This window comes from Nymphaea colorata, chromosome 13, assembly GCF_008831285.2.
Source record: "Nymphaea colorata isolate Beijing-Zhang1983 chromosome 13, ASM883128v2, whole genome shotgun sequence".
NCBI lineage: Eukaryota > Viridiplantae > Streptophyta > Magnoliopsida > Nymphaeales > Nymphaeaceae > Nymphaea > Nymphaea colorata.
The window spans coordinates 10,596,510-10,615,048 of record NC_045150.1 but is presented as its reverse complement, the minus strand read 5'-3'; positions in this window follow the sequence as shown (position 1 = coordinate 10,615,048).

Below are 18,539 nucleotides of genomic sequence, written 5' to 3'. Positions count from 1 at the left end.
AGATAAAGGGGACTGCAAAGCGCAGCCACTCATGAGGCTCAACTATTCTCCTTAGATGCCGTACGTTAAAGTCATTTTCCGCATGCCTGAAAAATCTTCTTCCACAGAACTAACTATGATTCAGCTTGGGCGTTTTCTTTTACTGATTGTGTTTTGCAGGAATGATCGAAGCTCAGAGGGACTCCTTTTTCTCAAAAGCCAATATAATTTCTGTAGGTGAAAATATAGACCTTAAATATAACTCAGATCTAAACTCGAACAACTACTTAGAAAAAACCGAGAGAGTCTCGACATTCAAAATATTGTCAATAATAAACTTGACAAAGTATATTTACTAAAAACTTAATAACCAAACAAAAATACCTCATAAAATGAGCTAAAACCCAACAACCGATAATTACAATATGTAAATTACTTTATTGATCAAAATGAACATTCCAAAGGAAGACCCAAGGAAACTCACCTAAGCTCACATAGTGCGCTTTTACACCCAAGCACTCTCATGCACTTAAATCTCACTTAATGCTCAGACACTAGCTCACACAGTGAGCATACACTCAACACTGCTCAAGGACTTCAACTCCAATTCATAGGGAAGACAAATCGGAGGTGGATGAATACACCGAATTATTATATATATATATATATATATATATATATATAATCATTACATTTAAGCACCATCTTTTGAAAGGAGGCTCACAGCCTCTTGAGTCTTCACGACTCTTCAGTGATGACTCTTTACAATTTCTATTATTTGATTTTTGGTGCGGCCTCCCCACTCTCATTGAAAGAAAATGCGAACAGGATTATGATTTTTTTTAAAAGAAAAAACTGCCTTAAAATTGAGGTCGTTAAAGTACCTTAATATTGCATCAACTGCTCAAGAGGGTTTGTAGCGTCCCAAAAGTACTTTTGAGAAGAAACTCAGTGGTGAGGTTGCTGGTCGTCCAAAAGCATGGCTTGGTGGATGTGGCTCTTCTCCACTCACTGGTATTGCAAGGATGGTCATTTGGTTCCGTTGTGACATAGCCTGGATCGGTTGTCATATGGCTACATCCTGTCTTTTGATCTTCTCAACATCATATTTCTTTTTGGATAAATTAGTTCAGCATAGTATGATCAATGCTCTAATTACACAAACAATTGTTGACAAAAAAGTGCACTTTCAAACAAGAAAAGGGATGGAAATCACAAGTGAGCACCATCCTGGAAGGGAGGTGGCGGAGGTTTTAGCCCACTGAACTTGTACGGCAGATGGGGTGGGTTGCTTGGAGGCCTGGGAGGAGGAGGATACGGCCTCTTGCTAGACAACCATGGGTCATCCCGTACCTTAGCTGCCTTATTCCTCATCTGTGCGTACTCCCCACTAAATAGTACTCTTCCATCTTGTCGCCTGGCGATGACAACCTTCATCCCCAGTTTCCTGCTGCTGCCATGTCTGAGGTCGTGCGCAGCTTCCCTTGATTCGGACGTTGCTGGTGTAGAATCGCTCATTACAAGTATGGCCGTCGTCACGAGCAATACAGATATGGTGAACCTGCTGAAAGAACAAAAGCAAGACTAACATTTTAAGTGCTTCGGATTGAAAATCCTACGTCCACTGTCTCTCACACCAACTAGGTGATGGATGTGAGGTTCCCTTGATGAGAGAATTTATACATGATTGTTGAAGGGATTGTTACAGATTTGTTTAAAATTCAAACAATCCTTCCTTGATTTTCTAGTTTCCATAATCATTTCTTTCTCTTTTGATGATGGTACATTGCCACTTTTCTTGCCTAGAATCCTTGACTTGTGAGGTGTTCTTCCTTGATTGATCACTTCAAATCTAACGGGTATACTTGCCTTTTTTGCTGGATTTGTTATGATCTTCATGATTTTCTTCATTCATTGAGCTCGCATGATCTCCACAATTTCCTTCATCCGGTGGGCAGCTGTAACGGTCAGCAGCTTGTGCATTAACATCCCCCTTCAATCTCGAACTTAGATTGTAGCGAAGACCGAGATTGTATCCCAGAGCTGTCAAACGATGATGGGGCAATGGCTTGGTAAACATATCATCTAGCTGATGAGTGGACAAAATATATTGAGTAACTAATGATCCAAGAGCCACCTTTTCTCGTACGAAATGAAAATCAAGCTCAATATGCTTCATCCGCGAGTGATGGGCAGTTTTGATGGTGGATTGCAAGGCAGAAAGATTGTCACATAATAGCAAGGGAGGTTGAGAAAGAAACGGTCCATGATCTCTAAGAATGAATGTGATCCAAATGAGCTCTGCTGCTGCCGTTGCAAGGGCACGGTATTCAGCTTCACAAGAAGATCTCGCAACACTTTGTTGTTTTTTAGATGCCCAAGAAATACAATTGGGGCCCAGAAAAGTGCAGTAGCCTGTGGTAGAGCAATGAGTGGAGGGGCAGTCGGCCCAATCTGCATCAGAATAAGCATGGTATGATAATTTGCTGGGCTTAAAAAATTGCATTCCAAGAGAGATAGTGCCCTAAATATATCGAAGAATGCGTTTCAGCAACTGAAAATGTCGCAGGGAAGGAACGTGCATAAACTGTGACACATAATTAACAACATAAGTAATGTCTGGTCGAGTAAAAGTAAGATATTACAGAGTTCCAACAAGACTGCGATACAATGTAGCATTGGGATATGCTTCTTCTTCTACAGTGTTGTTGCTATAAACACTAGTAACTATTGGGGTAACAGTTGATCGACATGATTGCATCTGAGCATGTTCTAGGATGTCCATAGCGAAGCGTTGCTGGTTGAGGAATAGGGCGGAAGCAGTGTGTTGGACTTGAATGCCTAAGAAATAATGTAAGTCCCCTAGAGCAGTCATAGCAAAAGTACGAGATACTTCATTTTGAAAGTATGCAAGAAAAGTTGGACTGCTGCCAATGAGAATGATATCATCCACATATAATAGAAGTATAGTTACAGTCGACTGTTGGAGTTTCACAAATAATGATGGATCTGTAGAGCTGGCTTGAAAATTGTGAGAGAATAAAAATTGAGCAAACCGATCATACCAAGCTCGCGGGACCTGTTTGAGACCATATAGAGCATGATTCAATTTGCAAACATGGTGTGGAAACCAAGCATCTTGGAAACCTGGAGGCTGCTCAATAAAAACAGTTTCAGTAAAATATCCATTCAAAAATGCATTTTTGACATCAAGTTGTTTAAGTGGCCAGCCATTCATGAGAGCAACAGAGAGAACGATCCGAATAGTTGCTGGTTTAATAACTGGTGAAAAGGTTTCAAGGAAGTCCACGCCTTCAATTTGAGTAACCCTGTTTCACCAGCCTTGCCTTAATTCTGTCAATTTGGCCATCACTATTCAATTTGGTTTTGTAAACCCATCAGCTGCCAATAATATGCATGGAGGGATCGCGAGGTACCAAGGTCCATGTGTCATTGCAATCAAAGCTGCCATTTCATCCTCCATAGCTTGCCTCCAACCAGGATGTTTAAGGGCAATGGAGAAATGTTTGGGTTCAGCGGGAGCAAGGGTAGTTAATATGTATTTGGGATTGGGTTTGACGATACCATGTTGAGAACGTGTGACCAAAGGGTGAGACAGTCTAGTAAGGGTATTGGTAAGGCATTAGATGGGATTGGAGAAGGTGAGCTACATGTCGATGGTGAAGGAAGAGCTGGCGAGCTAGGCGGCGATGGTGAGTTAAGGACCGACGACTCTGGTGGTGATAAAGGTAAGGGAGGCATGGCTGGTGATGGTAGAGGAGAAGCACAAAGGGGAGGTTCTGGTTACTATTGTGAAGTCTCGCAACATCGTGAGGGTTCACTTCAATGAGAGAAGGCTGATTAGGTTGTGCAGTGACGGGAGAGAAGGACACTAGATCATGAGCAAAGTTGTAACTCAGTTGTGTGTTAGCCAAACCTTGATTGAAAGGAAAGCATTTTCCATCAAACACCACGTGTCTTGAAATGTATACCCGATTTGTCAAAAGATAAAGGCAGCGATAACCTTTGTGTTGGTCACTATACCCTATGAAGACACATGGTAAAGATTTGGGTTCAAATTTGTGTTTGTTGTAGCCCATGATGTAGGGAAAACATCTACACCCAAAAGTCTTAGGCAAGAACAGTCGGGAGGTTTATGAAATAAGCTTTCATATAGACTTAGCATTTGGAGCGTGGACGTCGGCAACCGATTTATGAGCCAAACAGTTGTAGTAAAGGCTTCCACCCAATGTTTTGCTGGTACATTACTAAGAAACAATAGAGTTAATCCAAGTTCAGTAACAGAATTGTGTTTGCGCTCCACCAACCCATTCTGTTCAGGTGTTTTTGGACAAGCCTTGAGATGTTTGATTCCACATTCTCTTAGATAAGAGAGAAAAGCATTGCTATTGAATTCACCACCTTCATCACTTTGAAATTTTTTAACAGATCTTCCAAATTGCGTACTCACCATCCTATGAAACTCCATAAACTTTGCAAAAAAATCAACTTAGATTTTAATGGATCGAGAGTATCGAGAATGGTGATCAACAAAGACAGCATAATATGAAATTTTTGACATGAATCAACCGGTGCTGGTCCCCAGAGATCACAATGATTTTTTCAAAAGGTTCATAATATTCATCATCGAATGGAAGAAAAGACAAACATGTTGCTTTCCCAATTGACAACTTTGACAAATAGAAAACATAGACACTTTGCTGCTAAATTTATTCTACCCTTGGACGACAAAAGTCAATGATCTTAGCTGATGGATGCCCGAGCCGATTGTGCAAATCTCTGAAGTTGCTGTCCTGAAACGATCAGAAAAAATACTGCTTTTGGTCTGGTCTTGAGCGCATACAAATCTCCCTCTCTAGCTCCCTTGGCAATCGTCTGATTGGTTTCCTTGTCCTAATCAAAGCTGCCATTTCATCTCATAGCTTGCTCAACCAGATGTTTAAGGGCAATGGAGAAATGTTTCAAGGATTGCACAGGGTAGTTAATATGTATTTGGGATTGGGTTTGACGATACCATGTTGAGAACGTGTGACCAAGGTGAGACAGTCTAGTAAGGGTATTGGTAAGGCATTAGATGGGATTGGAGAAGGTGAGCTATGTCGATGGTGAAGGAAGAGCTGGCGAGCTAGGCGGCGATGGTGAGTTAAGGACCGACGACTCTGGTGGTGATAAGGTAAGGGAGGCATGGCTGGTGATGGTAGAGGAGAAGCACAAAGGGGAGGTTCTGGTTACTATTGTGAAGTCTCGCAACATCATGAGGGTTCACTTCAATGAGAGAAGGCTGATTAGGTTGTGCAGTGACGGAGAGAAGGACACTAGATCATGAGCAAAGTTGTAACTCAGTTGTGTGTTAGCCAAACCTTGATTGAAAGGAAAGCATTTTCCATCAAACACCACGTGTCTTGAAATGTATACCCGATTTGTCAAAAGATAAAGGCAGCGATAACCTTTGTGTTGGTCACTATACCCTATGAAGACACATGGTAAAGATTTGGGTTCAAATTTGTGTTTGTTGTAGCCCATGATGTAGGGAAAACATCTACACCCAAAAGTCTTAGGCAAGAACAGTCGGGAGGTTTATGAAATAAGCTTTCATATAGACTTAGCATTTGGAGCGTGGACGTCGGCAACCGATTTATGAGCCAAACAGTTGTAGTAAAGGCTTCCACCCAATGTTTTGCTGGTACATTACTAAGAAACAATAGAGTTAATCCAAGTTCAGTAACAGAATTGTGTTTGCGCTCCACCAACCCATTCTGTTCAGGTGTTTTTGGACAAGCCTTGAGATGTTTGATTCCACATTCTCTTAGATAAGAGAGAAAGCATTGCTATTGAATTCACCACCTTCATCACTTTGAAATTTTTTAACAGATCTTCCAAATTGCGTACTCACCATCCTATGAAACTCCATAAACTTTGCAAAAAATCAGACTTAGATTTTAATGGATCGAGAGTATCGAGAATGGTGATCAACAAAGACAGCATAATATTGAAATTTTTGACATGAATCAACCGGTGCTGGTCCCAGAGATCACAATGATTTTTTTCAAAAGGTTCATAATATTCATCATCGAATGGAAGAAAAGACAAACATGTTGCTTTTCCCAATTGACAACTTTGACAAATAGAAAACATAGACACTTTTGCTGCTAAATTTATTCTACCCTTGGACGACAAAAAGTCAATGATCTTAGCTGATGGATGCCCGAGCCGATTGTGCCAAATCTCTGAAGTTGCTGTCCTGAAACGATCAGAAAAAAATACTGCTTTTGGTCTGGTCTTGAGCGCATACAAATCTCCCTCTCTAGCTCCCTTGGCAATCGTCTGATTGGTTTCTTGTCCTTAATCACAAATGAATCCGATGTAACTCAAAGACATAGGGCATAGAAGATGTAAGCTGACTTACGGAAATAAGGTTTTTCTTTATAGCAAGAACAACCAGCACATTATCAAGAGGAAGAGTCCTATTTCCAAGATCAAGATTAGTAGAACCAATAAGAGTTATCGGTAAATGCTGCCCGTTTCCAACCATAACTGAATCAATTCCATGATATTTAATGAAATGTTTGAGTGTACCTGGATCATCTGTAACATGAGAAGTTGCGCCAGTGTCCGGATACCAGTATGCATCATTAGGATCGGCAACTTGAATGGTGGAAAAAATTTTGGAAGATCTTTTGGTTGATACGCCTGATTGAATCTGTGGTAACATTTGAATGTCGTGTGATTACTCAACCCACAAATTTGACACGCTGCTTTCACTGAAGGCTGGGTGGTATTTCGCCCGGCATTGGCTGGAGTATTGGTGGGACGATATTGAGAAGCGGGTGGAAATCCATGTCCTCGCGAGTTGAAGCGAGGATTGCCGTTTTTTCTGGTATAATGGTCACGTCCTCTGTAATTGTGAGAGTAGGAAGGTTGAACTGGAACTAGCTGACTTATGAACGCAGCATTAGGATTAAGTTGAAACCCATGGATGTTTTTCATGTTGTCATGGCTTTCAAGCAGAGAGACAACATAAATATATGCAGGAATACGAGGTCGAAGTATCGACGTCATAAACGATTCATATCCTGATCCAAGCCCATTTATGAGCCAATAAACTTTGTCTTGATCCGACAAAGGTTTCCCAATGGCTGCCAAATCATCGAATATGGTTTTGAAACCTGTTATATACTCAGTAATAGTTTTTTCTTGCTTTTGAAATGTCTGCAATTTTCTGTTTAACAGAAATTCTCAGTCTTTGGATTCTCTAGCAAGGACCTTTATAAGAGCAGTCCAAACTTCAGAAGAGCTTTGGAGTCCAACGACAAGACCTAGCACTTCTTCAGAGAGTGATCCAGTGATCCATCTCGTCTGATTTTTTCCAGGCAAGAAATTCTGGATTTGGGACAGAACGGGCCTCACCATTTTCAATAATTTCAATGGTGGAGGTCCGTTTGGAGATTTTTCCCTTTATAAATCCCAACATGTCTTGACTTTCAATGAGTCCAAGCATTTGGGTTTTCCAAAGCAAGTAATTCTTGTGGGAGAGTTTGATAGAGACAAAATTTGCAAGTTGAAAGATATGGATACTTAGCTGCCATGACGAACGAGGAGGATGCACTGGAAGCCATGGAGAAGTCGATAATCCTCACGGAAATGGCTCTGATACCATGAAAGAACAAAAGCAAGACTAAGATTTTAAGTGGTTCGGATTGAAAATCCTATGTCCACTGTCTCTCACACCAACTAGGTGATGGATGTGAGGTTCCCTTGATGAGAGAATTTATACATGATTGTTGAAGGGATTGCTATAGATTTGTTTAAAATTCAAACAATCATTCCTTGATTTTCTAGTTTCTATAATCATTTCTTTCTCTTTTGATGAGGGTACACTGCCACTTTTCTTGCCTAGAATCCTTGCCTTGTGAGGTGTTCTTCCTTGATTGATCACTTCAAATGTAGCGGGTATACTTGCCTTTTTGCTGGATTTGTTATGATCTTCATGATTTTCCTCATTCATTGAGCTTGCATGATCTCCACAATTTCCTTCATCCGGTGGGCAGCTGCAACGGTCAGCAGCTTGTGCTTTAACACCTGCAGCCCATCTTGAGAGAGAGAAGGTTGGGCCAGCATACTCAAGCATATGCATAGTCACACTTGTGCTTTAAACGGAAAGGCACTTCCCCAGTATAATAGTCACAATCAAGGGCGGAGGGAAGGGGCCAGCAGGGGCTATGGTTATAATATAATATCAGGTAATCATGTGAATCAATCAACTAATCATACTAGAATCAAAAGCAAAGAAATCAAATAACATCTATGAACCACATGGATGGCTTACTAATTTTATTGGAAACGACGAAAGAAACGACCGCTTGGAACTTGTGAGTGCTGCTCCTGAATTTCTGATAAAGTGGTATCAAACCAGAAGATGTTCTGATGATTTGGAAGGAGAAACAGAAAGTAGAATTAGGAGGGGACATGGCGGTTGGTACCCCATTCCTACGACCTGGTTGTTGAGGATAAAGTTGAGCGCCTCCCTGTTTGTGTGGTTAGCATCGTAAGCGTGAGGGGTCGGCCAAGTCACATTCATTCTTAGGGCATGACAGAATAGAAGTCATTGTTTACTGCAAAAGAGAAAGAGACGTTGCACTACACCATATGATTTACCATATGAGCTGGGGGGTAAAAATTGGTAAATTGACCAAGAAAAAACAAAGGAAACAGAGTTACAGAAGAGCAACCGCCATTAATCGAGAAAAAGAAAAATGATTGGTTTCTTTTTTGGGTGCATTATATTATAGGCGAGTCCAAAGAAAAATGGTGAATGATGGGTATATTTTATTACGCTTGCTTACGTTCTTGTGCTTGCTAGGTACACAAAATGCATATGATGGTTCAAAACTCGGGTGACTTTTCCGGCGGCTTCTCCCCCATATTTCCTGTAGAAAGCCAAAGAATCCCGGCCCCGCTCAGTCCAGCGGGAATCTTCCCTGGTCTTTGCCGAGCAACTCACAGCAGTGGGTGGGCAATCGTCGGTGAAAGCGCACGTCTGTAATGGCCGAGCAACTCATGAAGGGCAATCACAGTAGTAGGTCCTCATCCCACAAGTTAAGCCACTCTTTTGTGGCGGAAGCGCGTCTTATATTGTATACGTTTTTAGATTATTTTATTGTGTGTCATAAATTGGCTTCTAGTTTGTTGTTGTGGTCATCAGTATCTGTTTTATGATTTAATCATTGTTATTTATCAATTTTAAAATTACAATCTTCCTTGTGGGCTGGCGTGATGATCTTAACTGTCTCTGCTTTTGATATATTTTAGCCATCATCCACATTTAAATGTTGTTCAGTTGAGGAGGTAGCTGTCAAACCTTAAAATTCCTCCCAATATTAAACTTTTTTCACCACATAAAGTTGAACTTCTTTCACCGGATAACGCTGACATTGCTATAAAGTATCAGATCCCTTTGAAAGGTGCACCACTTCAAGTCATTTACTTTGCAGGCATGAATCTATGTGCATTTATCATGTCCTGCGATTTACTAACATCAGCTTTTTCATATATTAGCTGCCATTTAAATATTTGCCATTTATGAAGTTTTGTGCATTATTCTCTATGGCTGTTTGCATATTGTGTGAGTTTCTAAGGAAGTTGTCTTCTGTGGTTTGGCACCTTAAATTTTTGTATTGCTTATGTAGCCAAAAGCATCATCTAACTTCTTACTTCTGGGCCTCATCTTGCTGATACACATATTTGTAGCCAATTTTTTTAAATTTTTTGTATTGCTTATGTAGCCAAAAGCATCATTCTATTCAGTTTAAGTGGTTAATTTACAAAAAGAAAAAAAAAGTCAGAGCTGTCATTCTTTGAAAGCAAGAGTTTGTAAAATTTCATGACTCTATGGGTACCTTGCACGCTGGTGAACTTTCATGGCAACACAAGTATTTATTGAAAAAATAAGATAAAACTAGTGTTAACATTTGTACAATTAACTTGTAGAAAAGCAGGTGGTCTGGGAGGCCTACCTTCCAGCAGGATTTGCATCGGAACTTCAGCGAAGTGAATGCTTCTTGCGGAGCCCCAACAAGCAGCCCTGCGTAGGGGCCAAGACACAATCTGCTCTACAAAGATTGATATTGCCAACGATAAGTTGACACTTGTTTCCACCTTCTGCCTTGTTTTTCATGGGGTAGAACTTTCTTTAAAATGGACGAACAAGAAATCCATCTAAATTAATTGAAACTTTGCATAAAATTATTTCAAAGTATATTGTGAATCAGTGATGGATTCAGCACATAAGCGTAAATCCAATGCTTGGTAGAATAAAGGTAAGGGAGGCATGGCTGGTGATGGTAGAGTAGAAGCACAAAGGGGAGGTTCTGGTTCACTATTGTGAAGTCTCGCAACATCGTGAGGGTTCACTTCAATGAGAGAAGGCTGATTAGGTTGTGCAGCGACGGGAGAGAAGGACACTAGATCATGAGCAAAGTTGTAACTCAGTTGTGTGTTTGCCAAACCTTGATTGAAAGGAAAGCATTTTCCATCAAACACCACGTGTCTTGAAATGTATACCCGATTTGTCAAAAGATAAAGGCAGCGATAACCTTTGTGTTGGTCACTATACCCTATGAAGACACATGGTAAAGATTTGGGTTCAAATTTGTGTTTGTTGTAGCCCATGATGTAGGGAAAACATCTACACCCAAAAGTGCTTAGGCAAGAACAGTCGGGAGGTTTATGAAATAAGCTTTCATATAGACTTAGCATTTGGAGCGTGGACGTCGGCAACCGATTTATGAGCCAAACAGTTGTAGTAAAGGCTTCCACCCAATGTTTTGCTGGTACATTACTAAGAAACAATACAGTTAATCCAAGTTCAGTAACAGAATTGTGTTTGCGCTCCACCAACCCATTCTGTTCAGGTGTTTTTGGACAAGCCTTGAGATGTTTGATTCCACATTCTCTTAGATAAGAGAGAAAAGCATTGCTATTGAATTCACCACCTTCATCACTTTGAAATTTTTTAACAGATCTTCCAAATTGCGTACTCACCATCCTATGAAACTCCATAAACTTTGCAAAAAAATCAGACTTAGATTTTAATGGATCGAGAGTATCGAGAATGGTGATCAACAAAGACAGCATAATATTGAAATTTTTGACATGAATCAACCGGTGCTGGTCCCCAGAGATCACAATGATTTTTTTCAAAAGGTTCATAATATTCATCATCGAATGGAAGAAAAGACAAACATGTTGCTTTTCCCAATTGACAACTTTGACAAATAGAAAACATAGACACTTTTGCTGCTAAATTTATTCTACCCTTGGACGACAAAAAGTCAATGATCTTAGCTGATGGATGCCCGAGCCGATTGTGCCAAATCTCTGAAGTTGCTGTCCTGAAACGATCAGAAAAAAATACTGCTTTTGGTCTGGTCTTGAGCGCATACAAATCTCCCTCTCTAGCTCCCTTGGCAATCGTCTGATTGGTTTCCTTGTCCTTAATCACAAATGAATCCGATGTAAACTCAAAGACATAGGGCATAGAAGATGTAAGCTGACTTACGGAAATAAGGTTTTTCTTTATAGCAAGAACAACCAGCACATTATCAAGAGGAAGAGTCCTATTTCCAAGATCAAGATTAGTAGAACCAATAAGAGTTATCGGTAAATGCTGCCCGTTTCCAACCATAACTGAATCAATTCCATGATATTTAATGAAATGTTTGAGTGTACCTGGATCATCTGTAACATGAGAAGTTGCGCCAGTGTCCGGATACCAGTATGCATCATTAGGATCGGCAACTTGAATGGTGGAAAAAATTTTTGGAAGATCTTTTGGTTGATACGCCTGATTGAATCTGTGGTAACATTTGAATGTCGTGTGATTACTCAACCCACAAATTTGACACGCTGCTTTCACTGAAGGCTGGGTGGTATTTCGCCCGGCATTGGCTGGAGTATTGGTGGGACGATATTGAGAAGCGGGTGGAAATCCATGTCCTCGCGAGTTGAAGCGAGGATTGCCGTTTTTTCTGGTATAATGGTCACGTCCTCTGTAATTGTGAGAGTAGGAAGGTTGAACTGGAACTGCTGACTTATGAACGCAGCATTAGGATTAAGTTGAAACCCATGGATGTTTTTCATGTTGTCATGGCTTTCAAGCAGAGAGACAACATAAATATATGCAGGAATACGAGGTCGAAGTATCGACGTCATAAACGATTCATATCCTGATCCAAGCCCATTTATGAGCCAATAAACTTTGTCTTGATCCGACAAAGGTTTCCCAATGGCTGCCAAATCATCGAATATGGTTTTGAAACCTGTTATATACTCAGTAATAGTTTTTTCTTGCTTTTGAAATGTCTGCAATTTTCTGTTTAACAGAAATTCTCAGTCTTTGGATTCTCTAGCAAGGACCTTTATAAGAGCAGTCCAAACTTCAGAAGAGCTTTGGAGTCCAACGACAAGACCTAGCACTTCTTCAGAGAGTGATCCAGTGATCCATCTCGTCTGATTTTTTCCAGGCAAGAAATTCTGGATTTGGGACAGAACGGGCCTCACCATTTTCAATAATTTCAATGGTGGAGGTCCGTTTGGAGATTTTTCCCTTTATAAATCCCAACATGTCTTGACTTTCAATGAGTCCAAGCATTTGGGTTTTCCAAAGCAAGTAATTCTTGTGGGAGAGTTTGATAGAGACAAAATTTGCAAGTTGAAAGATATGGATACTTAGCTGCCATGACGAACGAGGAGGATGCACTGGAAGCCATGGAGAAGTCGATAATCCTCACGGAAATGGCTCTGATACCATGAAAGAACAAAAGCAAGACTAAGATTTTAAGTGGTTCGGATTGAAAATCCTATGTCCACTGTCTCTCACACCAACTAGGTGATGGATGTGAGGTTCCCTTGATGAGAGAATTTATACATGATTGTTGAAGGGATTGCTATAGATTTGTTTAAAATTCAAACAATCATTCCTTGATTTTCTAGTTTCTATAATCATTTCTTTCTCTTTTGATGAGGGTACACTGCCACTTTTCTTGCCTAGAATCCTTGCCTTGTGAGGTGTTCTTCCTTGATTGATCACTTCAAATGTAGCGGGTATACTTGCCTTTTTGCTGGATTTGTTATGATCTTCATGATTTTCCTCATTCATTGAGCTTGCATGATCTCCACAATTTCCTTCATCCGGTGGGCAGCTGCAACGGTCAGCAGCTTGTGCTTTAACACCTGCAGCCCATCTTGAGAGAGAGAAGGTTGGGCCAGCATACTCAAGCATATGCATAGTCACACTTGTGCTTTAAACGGAAAGGCACTTCCCCAGTATAATAGTCACAATCAAGGGCGGAGGGAAGGGGCCAGCAGGGGCTATGGTTATAATATAATATCAGGTAATCATGTGAATCAATCAACTAATCATACTAGAATCAAAAGCAAAGAAATCAAATAACATCTATGAACCACATGGATGGCTTACTAATTTTATTGGAAACGACGAAAGAAACGACCGCTTGGAACTTGTGAGTGCTGCTCCTGAATTTCTGATAAAGTGGTATCAAACCAGAAGATGTTCTGATGATTTGGAAGGAGAAACAGAAAGTAGAATTAGGAGGGGACATGGCGGTTGGTACCCCATTCCTACGACCTGGTTGTTGAGGATAAAGTTGAGCGCCTCCCTGTTTGTGTGGTTAGCATCGTAAGCGTGAGGGGTCGGCCAAGTCACATTCATTCTTAGGGCATGACAGAATAGAAGTCATTGTTTACTGCAAAAGAGAAAGAGACGTTGCACTACACCATATGATTTACCATATGAGCTGGGGGGTAAAAATTGGTAAATTGACCAAGAAAAAACAAAGGAAACAGAGTTACAGAAGAGCAACCGCCATTAATCGAGAAAAAGAAAAATGATTGGTTTCTTTTTTGGGTGCATTATATTATAGGCGAGTCCAAAGAAAAATGGTGAATGATGGGTATATTTTATTACGCTTGCTTACGTTCTTGTGCTTGCTAGGTACACAAAATGCATATGATGGTTCAAAACTCGGGTGACTTTTCCGGCGGCTTCTCCCCCATATTTCCTGTAGAAAGCCAAAGAATCCCGGCCCCGCTCAGTCCAGCGGAATCTTCCCTGGTCTTTGCCGAGCAACTCACAGCAGTGGGTGGGCAATCGTCGGTGAAAGCGCACGTCTGTAATGGCCGAGCAACTCATGAAGGGCAATCACAGTAGTAGGTCCTCATCCCACAAGTTAAGCCACTCTTTTGTGGCGGAAGCGCGTCTTATATTGTATACGTTTTTTAGATTATTTTATTGTGTGTCATAAATTGGCTTCTAGTTTGTTGTTGTGGTCATCAGTATCTGTTTTATGATTTAATCATTGTTATTTATCAATTTTAAAATTACAATCTTCCTTGTGGGCTGGCGTGATGATCTTAACTGTCTCTGCTTTTGATATATTTTAGCCATCATCCACATTTAAATGTTGTTCAGTTGAGGAGGTAGCTGTCAAACCTTAAAATTCCTCCCAATATTAAACTTTTTTCACCACATAAAGTTGAACTTCTTTCACCGGATAACGCTGACATTGCTATAAAGTATCAGATCCCTTTGAAAGGTGCACCACTTCAAGTCATTTACTTTGCAGGCATGAATCTATGTGCATTTATCATGTCCTGCGATTTACTAACATCAGCTTTTTCATATATTAGCTGCCATTTAAATATTTGCCATTTATGAAGTTTTGTACATTATTCTCTATGGCTGTTTGCATATTGTGTGAGTTTCTAAGGAAGTTGTCTTCTGTGGTTTGGCACCTTAAATTTTTGTATTGCTTATGTAGCCAAAAGCATCATCTAACTTCTTACTTCTGGCCTCATCTTGCTGATACACATATTTGTAGCCAATTTTTTTAAATTTTTTGTATTGTTATGTAGCCAAAAGCATCATTCTATTCAGTTTAAGTGGTTAATTTACAAAAAGAAAAAAAAAGTCAGAGCTGTCATTCTTTGAAAGCAAGAGTTTGTAAAATTTCATGACTCTATGGGTACCTTGCACGCTGGTGAACTTTCATGGCAACACAAGTATTTATTGAAAAAATAAGATAAAACTAGTGTTAACATTTGTACAATTAACTTGTAGAAAAGCAGGTGGTCTGGGAGGCCTACCTTCCAGCAGGATTTGCATCGGAACTTCAGCGAAGTGAATGCTTCTTGCGGAGCCCCAACAAGCAGCCCTGCGTAGGGGCCAAGACACAATCTGCTCTACAAAGATTGATATTGCCAACGATAAGTTGACACTTGTTTCCACCTTCTGCCTTGTTTTTCATGGGGTAGAACTTTCTTTAAAATGGACGAACAAGAAATCCATCTAAATTAATTGAAACTTTGCATAAAATTATTTCAAAGTATATTGTGAATCAGTGATGGATTCAGCACATAAGCGTAAATCCAATGCTTGGTAGAATAAAGGTAAGGGAGGCATGGCTGGTGATGGTAGAGTAGAAGCACAAAGGGGAGGTTCTGGTTCACTATTGTGAAGTCTCGCAACATCGTGAGGGTTCACTTCAATGAGAGAAGGCTGATTAGGTTGTGCAGCGACGGGAGAGAAGGACACTAGATCATGAGCAAAGTTGTAACTCAGTTGTGTGTTTGCCAAACCTTGATTGAAAGGAAAGCATTTTCCATCAAACACCACGTGTCTTGAAATGTATACCCGATTTGTCAAAAGATAAAGGCAGCGATAACCTTTGTGTTGGTCACTATACCCTATGAAGACACATGGTAAAGATTTGGGTTCAAATTTGTGTTTGTTGTAGCCCATGATGTAGGGAAAACATCTACACCCAAAAGTGCTTAGGCAAGAACAGTCGGGAGGTTTATGAAATAAGCTTTCATATAGACTTAGCATTTGGAGCGTGGACGTCGGCAACCGATTTATGAGCCAAACAGTTGTAGTAAAGGCTTCCACCCAATGTTTTGCTGGTACATTACTAAGAAACAATACAGTTAATCCAAGTTCAGTAACAGAATTGTGTTTGCGCTCCACCAACCCATTCTGTTCAGGTGTTTTTGGACAAGCCTTGAGATGTTTGATTCCACATTCTCTTAGATAAGAGAGAAAAGCATTGCTATTGAATTCACCACCTTCATCACTTTGAAATTTTTTAACAGATCTTCCAAATTGCGTACTCACCATCCTATGAAACTCCATAAACTTTGCAAAAAAATCAGACTTAGATTTTAATGGATCGAGAGTATCGAGAATGGTGATCAACAAAGACAGCATAATATTGAAATTTTTGACATGAATCAACCGGTGCTGGTCCCCAGAGATCACAATGATTTTTTTCAAAAGGTTCATAATATTCATCATCGAATGGAAGAAAAGACAAACATGTTGCTTTTCCCAATTGACAACTTTGACAAATAGAAAACATAGACACTTTTGCTGCTAAATTTATTCTACCCTTGGACGACAAAAAGTCAATGATCTTAGCTGATGGATGCCCGAGCCGATTGTGCCAAATCTCTGAAGTTGCTGTCCTGAAACGATCAGAAAAAAATACTGCTTTTGGTCTGGTCTTGAGCGCATACAAATCTCCCTCTCTAGCTCCCTTGGCAATCGTCTGATTGGTTTCCTTGTCCTTAATCACAAATGAATCCGATGTAAACTCAAAGACATAGGGCATAGAAGATGTAAGCTGACTTACGGAAATAAGGTTTTTCTTTATAGCAAGAACAACCAGCACATTATCAAGAGGAAGAGTCCTATTTCCAAGATCAAGATTAGTAGAACCAATAAGAGTTATCGGTAAATGCTGCCCGTTTCCAACCATAACTGAATCAATTCCATGATATTTAATGAAATGTTTGAGTGTACCTGGATCATCTGTAACATGAGAAGTTGCGCCAGTGTCCGGATACCAGTATGCATCATTAGGATCGGCAACTTGAATGGTGGAAAAAATTTTGGAAGATCTTTTGGTTGATACGCCTGATTGAATCTGTGGTAACATTTGAATGTCGTGTGATTACTCAACCCACAAATTTGACACGCTGCTTTCACTGAAGGCTGGGTGGTATTTCGCCCGGCATTGGCTGGAGTATTGGTGGGACGATATTGAGAAGCGGGTGGAAATCCATGTCCTCGCGAGTTGAAGCGAGGATTGCCGTTTTTTCTGGTATAATGGTCACGTCCTCTATAATTGTGAGAGTAGGAAGGTTGAACTGGAACTTGCTGACTTATGAACGCAGCATTAGGATTAAGTTGAAACCCATGGATGTTTTTCATGTTGTCATGGCTTTCAAGCAGAGAGACAACATAAATATATGCAGGAATCGGAGGTCGAAGTATCGACTCATAAACGATTCATATCCTGATCCAAGCCCATTTATGAGCCAATAAACTTTGTCTTGATCGACAAAGGTTTCCCAATGGCTGCCAAATCATCGCATATGGTTTTGAAACCTGTTATATACTCAGTAATAGTTTTTTCTTGCTTTTAAAATGTCTGCAATTTTCTGTTTAACAGAAATTCTCAGTCATTGGATTCTCTAGCAAGGACCTTTATAAGAGCAGTCCAAACTTCGGAAGAGCTTTGGAGTCCAACCACAAGACCTAGCACTTCTTCAGAGAGTGATCCAGTGATCCATCCTCTAAGGAGTCGGTCTGATTTTTTCCAGGCAAGAAATTCTGGATTTGGGACAGAACGGGCCTCACCATTTTCAATAATTTCAATGGTGGAGGTCGGTTTGGAGATTTGTCCCTCTATAAATCCCTCATGTCTTGACTTTCAATGAGTCCAAGCATTTGGGTTTTCCAAAGCAAGTAATTCTTGTGGGAGAGTTTGATAGAGACAAAATTTGCCATAAAGTTGAAAGATATGGATACTTAGCTGCCATGACGAACGAGGAAGATGCACTGGAAGCCATGGAGAAGTCGATAATCCTCATGGAAATGGCTTTGATACAATGAAAGAACAAAAGCAAGACTAAGATTTTAAGTGGTTCGGATTGAAAATCCTATGTCCACTGTCTCTCACACCAACTAGGTGATGGATGTGAGGTGTTCTTCCTTGATTGATCACTTCAAATGTAGCGGGTATACTTGCCTTTTTGCTGGATTTGTTATGATCATCATGATTTTCTTCATTCATTGAGCCGGCATGATCTCCACAATTTCCTTGATCCGGTGGGCAGCTGTAACGGTCAGCAGTTTGTGCGTTAACACCTGCAACCCATCTTGACAGAGAGAAGGTTGGGCCAGCATACTCAAGCATATGCATAGTCACACTTGTGCTTTAAACGGAAAGACACTTCCCCAGTATAATAGTCACAATCAAGGGAGGAGGGAAGGGGCCAGCAGGGGCTATGGTTATAATATAATATCAGGTAATCATGTGAATCAATCAACTAATCATACTAGAATCAAAAAGGGAAAGAGACGTTGCACTACACCATATGATTTACCATATGAGCTGGGGGTAAAAATTGGTAAATTGACCAAGAAAAAACAAAGGAAACAGAGTTATAGAAGAGCAACC